Below are 9035 nucleotides of genomic sequence, written 5' to 3'. Positions count from 1 at the left end.
TTTAGATACATCACTATTTCAAATCTCTTAAATCCATTGTCTACACAATGCACCCAGAAGAAAGTAAAGATTATATCCAAATTAGTGCCAAAGTCCTAGTGGTTTCTCTGGGCTATAATCAGTTAAGATTAGAGGCCAGAGATGGAAGGGTTTTAGAACTAAAATTTAGATACATAATCTTACTTGAATCACAGCTAAGCTTTTAGCAAATAGTATCAGTTAGACATCATTAAGAAGCTCTAATGCAGGAGTCTCAGCCTCAGCTGTGCATTATATCACCTGGGAAGATTTTAAAATCCCGCATAGGTAGGTCCAGACCAATGAAATCAGAATCTCTGGGGACTGGCAACAGCATTTTAAAAAACAGGTGATTCTAATGTACATTCAAAGTTGAGAATTCTGAGTTAGGGAGAAAACATTGCACTTCTGCCCCCAGTAATGCTTAGAATACATAGAATGTCTTTCAGGTAGATGGCCATGCATTTGTTCCACAATGTAGATAGAACTAATCAGACACCAGGTGAATTTTTTGTTTTCCAATTATATTATTTTTTAAGAATTTTCATTATAAATATATTTTAAACACAGTCTGATCCTTCCATTGTAAAATTACAAGAAATATTTTTAAATTTACAAAAATAAGTTAATTTTAATTCGCCAAAAAATTAACTCACCAAAAATTTGGATTATATATGCTGTGTACTTAACATCATGCATAAGTTAAAATTGCATATAAATTAAAAACTTCACAGTAAAATACAGCTATGAAAAGTTCAGGAGAACATTTGGAGAATATATATGCAATTTGATGACAGGGAGGACTTTTTAAGTACAGTAATAAGGCCAGAAATTTTAAGTGTGAATATGAACTGATTTAACTACATAGCAATGTAAAACTTCTCTATGAAAAACACTATAAATAAAGCTAAACAGTATATTAAAAGCAAGGGGAAAATATTGGCAATATGTATCACAGATTAATATCCTTAATATTTAAATATTCTTACAAATTAAAAAGGTAAAGATCAACCCAATAGAAAAATGTGAAAAGTCAAACAATAAGCTATTCACAAGTGAATAAACAACCAAAGTATACGAGCAGATAGGTGTTCAATCTCAGCAAGAAAAAAATCAAGTTGAAATAATAAATGTTTGGCCACTTATCAGACTATAAGGTGATCTTGATTCTCTTGGTGAGGAAATAATTCCAAAATATCCTTTATCCAGATTCACCAGTTGTTAACATTTTGCTACATTTGCATCATCAATCTCTTGTGCTCTTTACAAATACATATTGAAGAATAGGTTGCATACATCATAATATTTCATTCCCCTCTACTCCTCAATTTTACGTGTGCATCTCTAATCTATTACTATTCTTTGTTAGAATTTGTTTTCTGTCATCAAGCAAAAAGTTAATAATTTAGCTCATACTTGCTAAGTACAAGTGGATATCAGAGCCATAAAACTATCCAAAAAATCCTTGGTCATCATGATAATACCTATTAAACAATCATGTGACACCTAACAAATTGACAGACATGGTCACTTCCTTCTGAGAGTTTGGCCTCTGAAACATGATTACAGTCAATAAATTTGTAGCCATACATCAAGAACTCTATTTGAATTCCAAGAGAGCACTAGAGGGCCAGTTTATCAAGGAGCAGACTGCCATGCATGCGCATAAGCACAGACACACTAGATACACACGCATATTCAAAGAAGCCAAGAAGCCAGGACACACCCGTTGAGCTATGCTTTGAAAACTAAAACCCCAGGTGTCCAATTTTACAAATGTGCAAATTGCTAAAGTGAAATAAGATTCTGCTAAGAGTAAAAGGATATCAGGATTGGCAGGAGTGTGTGACGAGGTGGGGGAAGGAGTCCTGAGGAAAGAGCATTCAATGAATGTTGAGTTTGTAAGTATTTTCATGGGCTAAGGAAACTACTCCATCTGTCCAGAAGAACGGGAATCAGCTGCTGTGTTTGGGCATTGGCTATACATATAGTGTGTTGGGACATATGGCACAGATCATGTTTAAACAAATACCAAAAATGCCTTCCTAAAGCGGCTGTATTCAAATAATACATTGCACTATTGAATTCTAAGGATGCACCTTAATTGCATTATTATCAAAGTCAATTTTCAATTTTTCAATTTTTACTACTTCTTGTTAGTCTTCCCTAATAAACTAAGAAACCTGATTTAACCGCATACATTCATTGAAGTTCTGTTGTTTCTTCCAGCACATGTTGCATATGTGAAAGAGGATTATAATCTTAAACTCTGCCAACCTGAACAAAAATCATTTCATTCCAAATTTCTATCCATAATTCAGAGATGGGACTTTAGCAGGGTTTTCATTTCCTACTTTCATTCTAATCTTTGATCCACTATCCTCCATTTTTAAAATTTTTTCTTACTTTGAAACAATTTCAAACTCATAAAATTATAAGTTACAAGTGAGCTTCAATATAGCCTTTATCCAGATTCACCAGTTGTTAACATTTTGCCGCATTTGGCTATTAACCTCTTGCTCTTTCCAAGTGTATATTGAAGTATAGGTTGCATAAATCATGATACATCGTGCCCCTTTACTCTTCAGTATTCCATGTGTATCTCTTAAGAACAGGAGTATTGACTTTATTCTCTTACATAACTTCACTACAGTTATTAAATTCAAAATACTTAACATTGATATAACACTTTTATCTAATCAATCATCCATATCTCAATATCACCAGTTAGGTCCTTTATATTTTTTCTTTCTTCAAAAAGTCCAGGATCCAGTCCAGGATAACATATTGCATTTAGTTGCTATTTAGTCTTTAATCTTCATTAATCTGGAGCATTTTGTCAGTCTTTCTTTATCTTTAATGACGTAAATACTTTTAAAGAATACAGGTCAGTTATTTTCAAGTGTGTCCCTTAATTCAGGCTAGTCTGCTGTTTTCTCATAAGATTCTGTTTATTGCATCCCCAGCCAGAATACTATGTAACTGATACTGTGCCTGTCTCAGGAAATCATATATCAAGGCAGGTTATGTCTGTTGCCCCCTTACCAGTGATACTAATTTTCTTTTCCCAATGGTTTGTTTTGTATAGTTATCATTTGTTTCCATTGCAATAATGAGCAGTCTGAGAGGAGACATTTAGAAAACCATGCAAATACCCTAATCCTCCTCAAACTTTGTCCCCTAGATTTGTCATTCATTGGTAATTCTTGCTCAAACCAGACTTTGGTATGATGATTACAAAGTGGTGATTTTCCAAGTCCTGATTTATCAATCAACTTTCTACTATAAGGAAGAGCTCTGACTTCTCATCCATCTATCAATCTATCTACCTATCTACCTACCTACCTACATACTTAACTACCTACCTATCTGCTATACACTACCCATGGATTGACTCATGGATTTCCATTTTATTTAGTAGGTTATAATTCATTAAAGTCTTTACTCATTTTTATGCTCAAATTGTCCCAGATTTAGCCAGGAGAAGAACCTTCAAAGTGGTTTCAAGGGGGCTCTTGACATTATCCATCACTTTTTTTGAGAACTTATGTATATTCTAACACATAAGATGCTTGCAGTTCAACTCTTACCTTCCCTACCAGTCTTGAAATTAGCAATTTCAATGAATGTTCCTTTCAGCGGGGAATGGTATTTAGAAGGCAAGATCTGGTGGGCCAATTACTTTTGGAGTGTAATTGCTTATAGCTGGTTCAAAAGGTAAAAGAGCTAAAAGAGGCAAAGATATGCAGATAGATAGATGGATAAAATAATCAGTTCATACATTCAATTCCAAATTTCAATTCACCCCACCAAGTTCTCTTCTTGCCTTTCTTTTCATATTTGTATCTCCCTGTGCAGTAAAATCCTGGTTTCCAAGAATATCAACCCATTCACTTATCACTTATTCCTACAATGCAAAGGAAATAGTTTTAGAATTGTTATAATATTCAAAAAACAGAGTTCAAGATTTGTTAGTGGGTCTTCTCCCCCCCCCCCCTTAGGCCAAGATTATTTTATAGATATATATTACACAAAAGTTACTTGGGAAAAACTTCCACTTCTAGTAAGATAGAATAGACATACTTTACTTTATTCCTTCTATCCAGTGCAATTAAAAAACATGGACTTTAGGGGCAGCCCCGGGTGGCCCAGCGGTTTAACGCCACCTTCAGCCCGGAGTGTGATCCTGGAGACCTGGGATGGAGTCCCACATCAGGCTCCTGCATGGAGCCTGCTTCTCCCTCTGCCTGTGTCTCTGCCTCTCTGTCTCTGTGTCTGTCATGAATAAATAAATAAAATCTTTAAAAAAAACAAACATGGACTTTATACTTAAACAGAAGACTCTGAAAGGTAGAGAAAAGGCAGACTAGCCAGGTACCTCAAGACCCAGGGGACAACATGATGATGAGTTCCCTGGCTTTTCTTTTTGACTTCTGTATGCCACATTTGGAGCTAAAGAAGCTGGCAATCCAGAAATGCCAACAAGCATAGACAAAAACAGCAAAGGCTGCTTTCTCTAGCCAAAGGATTAGGAAAGGGTAGCCGAGCAAGACAGGAAACTTTTGGACAATAACCACCATACTCCAGTCAAATATCACAGAAAAACTGGGGCCCCATCCTCACCCCTTTATCACCACCAGCAAAGGCCAAGTGAGGAGACTAGACTTCCATCCCTGCCAGGCAGGAATGAGGTACCCTAGACTTTCCCCACTATAGCTGCATGTGAATCTACGATTATCTCAAAATTAAAATTTTAATTTAAAATGAAAAATAAATAAAATGAAAAAGAAAGACATTAAAGGCATTCAAATTGGCAAAGAAGAAGTCAAACTCTCCCTCTTCGCTGATGACATGATACTCTACATAGAAAACCCAAAAGCCTCCACCTCAAGATTGCTAGAACTCATACAGCAATTTGGTAGCATGGCAGGATACAAAATCAATGCCCAGAAATCAATGGCATTTCTATACACTAACAATGAGACTGAAGAAAGAGAAATTAAGGAGTCAATCCCATTTACAATTGCACCCAAAAGCATAAGATACCTAGGAATAAACCTAACCAAAGAGGTAAAGGATCTATACCCTAAAAACTATAGAACACTTCTGAAAGAAATTGAGGAAGACACAAAGAGATGGAAAAATATTCCATGCTCATGGATTGGCAGAATTAATATTGTAAAAATGTCAATGTTACCCAGGGCAATTTACACGTTTAATGCAATCCCTATCAAAATGCCATGGACTTTCTTCAGAGAGTTAGAAAAAATTATTTTAAGATTTGTGTGGAATCAGAAAAGACCCCGAATAGCCAGAGGAATTTTAAAAAAGAAAACCATAGCTGGGGGCATCACAATGCCAGATTTCAGGTTGTACTACAAAGCTATGGTCATCAAGACAGTGTGGTACTGGCACAAAAACAGACACATAGATCAATGGAACAGAATAGAGAACCCAGAAGTGGACCCTGAAATGTATGGTCAACTAATATTCGATAAAGGAGGAAAGACTATCCATTGGAAGAAAGACAGTCTCTTCAATAAATGGTGCTGGGAAAATTGTACATCCACATGCAGAAGAATGAAACTGGACCACTCTCTTGCACCATACACAAAGATAAACTCAAAATGGATGAGAGATCTAAATGTGAGACAAGAGTCCATCAAAATCATAGAGGAGAACACAGGCAACGCCCTTTTTGAGCTCGGCCACAGTAATTTCTTGCAAGATACATCCACAAAGGCAAAAGAAACAAAAGCAAAAATGAACTATTGGGACTTCATCAAGATAAGAAGCTTTTGCACAGCTAAAGATACAATCAACAAAACTAAAAGACAACCTACAGAATGGGAGAAGATATTTGCAAATGACATATCAGATAAAGGGCTAGTTTCCAAAATCTATAAAGAACTTATTAAACTCAACACCAAAGAAACAAACAATCCAATCATGAAATGGGCAAAAGACATGAAGAGAAATCTCACAGAGGAAGACATGGACATGGCCAACATGCACATGAGAAAATGCTCTGCATCACTTGCCATCAGGGAAATACAAATCAAAACCACAATGAGATACCACCTCACCCCAGTGAGAATGGGGAAAATTAACAAGGCAGGAAACAACAAATGTTGGAGAGGATGCGGAGAAAAGGGAACCCTCTTACGCTGTTGGTGGGAATGTGAACTGGTGCAGCCACTCTGGAAAACTGTGTGGAGTTTCCTCAAGGAGTTAAAAATAGACCTGCCCTATGACCCAGCAATTGCACTGTTGGGGATTTACCCCAAAGATTCAGATGCAATGAAACGTCGGGACACCTGCACCCCGATGTTTCTAGCAGCAATGGCCACAATAGCCAAACTGTGGAAGGAGCCTCGGTGTCCATCGAAAGATGAATGGATAAAGAAGATGTGGTTTATGTATACAATGGAATATTACTCAGCAATTAGAAACGACAAATACCCACCATTTGCTTCAACGTGGATGGAACTGGAGGGTATTATGCTGAGTGAAGTAAGTCAATCGGAGAAGGACAAACAGTGTATGTTCTCATTCATTTGGGGAATATAAAAAATAGTGAAAGGGAATATAAGGGAAGGGAAAAGAAATGTTGGGAAATATCAGGAAGGGAGACAGAACAAATATCAGAACTCCTAACTCTGGGAAACGAACTAAGGGTGGTGGAAGGGGAGGAGGGCGGGAGGTGGAGGGGAATGGGTGAGGGGCACTGAGGCGGACACTTGACGGGATGAGCACTGGGTGTTTCTCTGTATGTTGGTAAATTGAACACCAATAAAAATTAATTAAAAAATAAATAAATAAATAAAATGAAAAAGAAAAAATTATTTAAATTATTTTTTCCTTCCCCCTTTCAACATGGACAGCTGATGAATTGGAATACAGTTGGGGTTCATTTGTTTTTGTTTGTATTTAGTTCATGTTTTTTTCTGCCTTGTTAATTTTCCCCATTCTCACTGGGGTGAGGTGGTATCTCATTGTGGTTTTGATTTGTATTTCCCTGATGGCAAGTGATGCAGAGCATTTTCTCATGTGCATGTTGGCCATGTCCATGTCTTCCTCTGTGAGATTTCTCTTCATGCCTTTTGCCCATTTCATGATTGGATTGTTTGTTTCTTTGGTGTTGAGTTTAATAAGTTCTTTATAGATTTTGGAAACTAGCCCTTTATCTGATATGTCATTTGCAAATATCTTCTCCCATTCTGTAGGTTGTCTTTTAGTTTTGTTGATTGTATCCTTTGCTGTGCAAAAGCTTCTTATCTTGATGAAGTCCCAATAGTTCATTTTTGCTTTTGTTTCTTTTGCCTTTGTGGATGTATCTTGCAAGAAGTTACTATGGCCGAGCTCAAAAAGGGCGTTGCCTGTGTTCTCTTCTATGATTTTGATGGACTCTTGTCTCACATTTAGATCTCTCATCCATTTTGAGTTTATCTTTGTGTATGGTGCAAGAGAGTGGTCCAGTTTCATTCTTCTGCATGTGGATGTACAATTTTCCCAACACCATTTATTGAAGAGACTGTCTTTCTTCCAATGGATAGTCTTTCCTCCTTTATCGAATATTAGATGACCATACATTTCAGGGTCCACTTCTGGGTTCTCTATTCTGTTCCATTGATCTATGTGTCTGTTTTTGTGCCAGTACCACACTGTCTTGATGACCACAGCTTTGTAGTACAACCTGAAATCTGGCATTGTGATGCCCCCAGATATGGTTTTCTTTTTTAAAATTCCCCGGGCTATTCGGGGTCTTTTCTGATTCCACACAAATCTTAAAATAATTTGTTCTAGCTCTCTGAAGAAAGTCCATGGTATTTTGATAGGGATTGCATTAAACGTGTAAATTGCCCTGGGTAACATTGACATTTTTACAATATTAATTCTGCCAATCCATGAGCATGGAATATTTTTCCATCTCTTTGTGTCTTCCTCAATTTCTTTCAGAAGTGTTCTATAGTTTTTAGGGTATAGATCTTTTACCTCTTTGGTTAGGTTTATTCCTAGGTATCTTATGCTTTTGGGTGCAATTGTAAATGGGATTGACTCCTTAATTTCTCTTTCTTCAGTCTCATTGTTAGTGTATAGAAATGCCATTGATTTCTGGGCATTGATTTTGTATCCTGCCATGCTACCAAATTGCTGTATGAGTTCTAGCAATCTTGGGGTGGAGGCTTTTGGGTTTTCTATGTAGAGTATCATGTCATCGGCGAAGAGGGAGCGTTTTATTTTCCCAGCCTTGAGGTTTCAGTGTTAATTTTTGAATATGTAGAACGTTAATATACTTTCAAAAGGAAAAAATTTTCAAAAAGGTATACTCAGAAAATTGTGCTCTCTCCTTTATTCTTCCCACTCTAAATCACCCTTCCCCACTCTCTGCCTTTCCATACACATCCTTAATTAGTAGGCAACCTATTTCATTGCTTTCTTGTTACCTGTGGTTTTTTTTGAAAGAATAAGTGGATATGTGTGTGTGTTTTATTATTTCCCTTTTTTTCTAAATAGTAGGTGCCTAGCTTCAGAAAAATAAAGGGTTTGTTGGCACTTTTATTGGGATATTAAATTTATAAATTAACTTGGAGATAATATATCTTGATGATGTTGAAACATCCTAATTAGGAATAAAGACTGTCTTTCTCTTTGTTCAAATTTACTTTCATATCTTTCAGGTATGATTTTTTTCCTTAAGAGAATTTTAAATATTTCACATTTCATTCTTTCCTATTTTATTTACTTAGTTATTTTGCTATTATAAACAGGAGTTTTTTTTCCATAATATCTTCTATTGGCTATTATTTGTATATACAAAAGTTATTAAACTTGGTGAGTTGATTTTATATACTGCTACCCTGTTCATTTCTTTGGGGTTTTTTAAGTTGTTTTTATCACTAATTCTTTAGGTTTTCCAGCATCACTATCAAATATGCAATAGAGATAATTTTACTTCTTTCTTGTTATTGTTCCAAGTGTTATACCCCTAATTGTTTTCTCTTGTCCAGTTGAGT

This window comes from Vulpes lagopus, chromosome 6 (genome assembly GCF_018345385.1).
Source record: "Vulpes lagopus strain Blue_001 chromosome 6, ASM1834538v1, whole genome shotgun sequence".
Taxonomy (NCBI): Eukaryota; Metazoa; Chordata; class Mammalia; order Carnivora; family Canidae; genus Vulpes; species Vulpes lagopus.
This window is presented reverse-complemented; position numbering follows the sequence as displayed.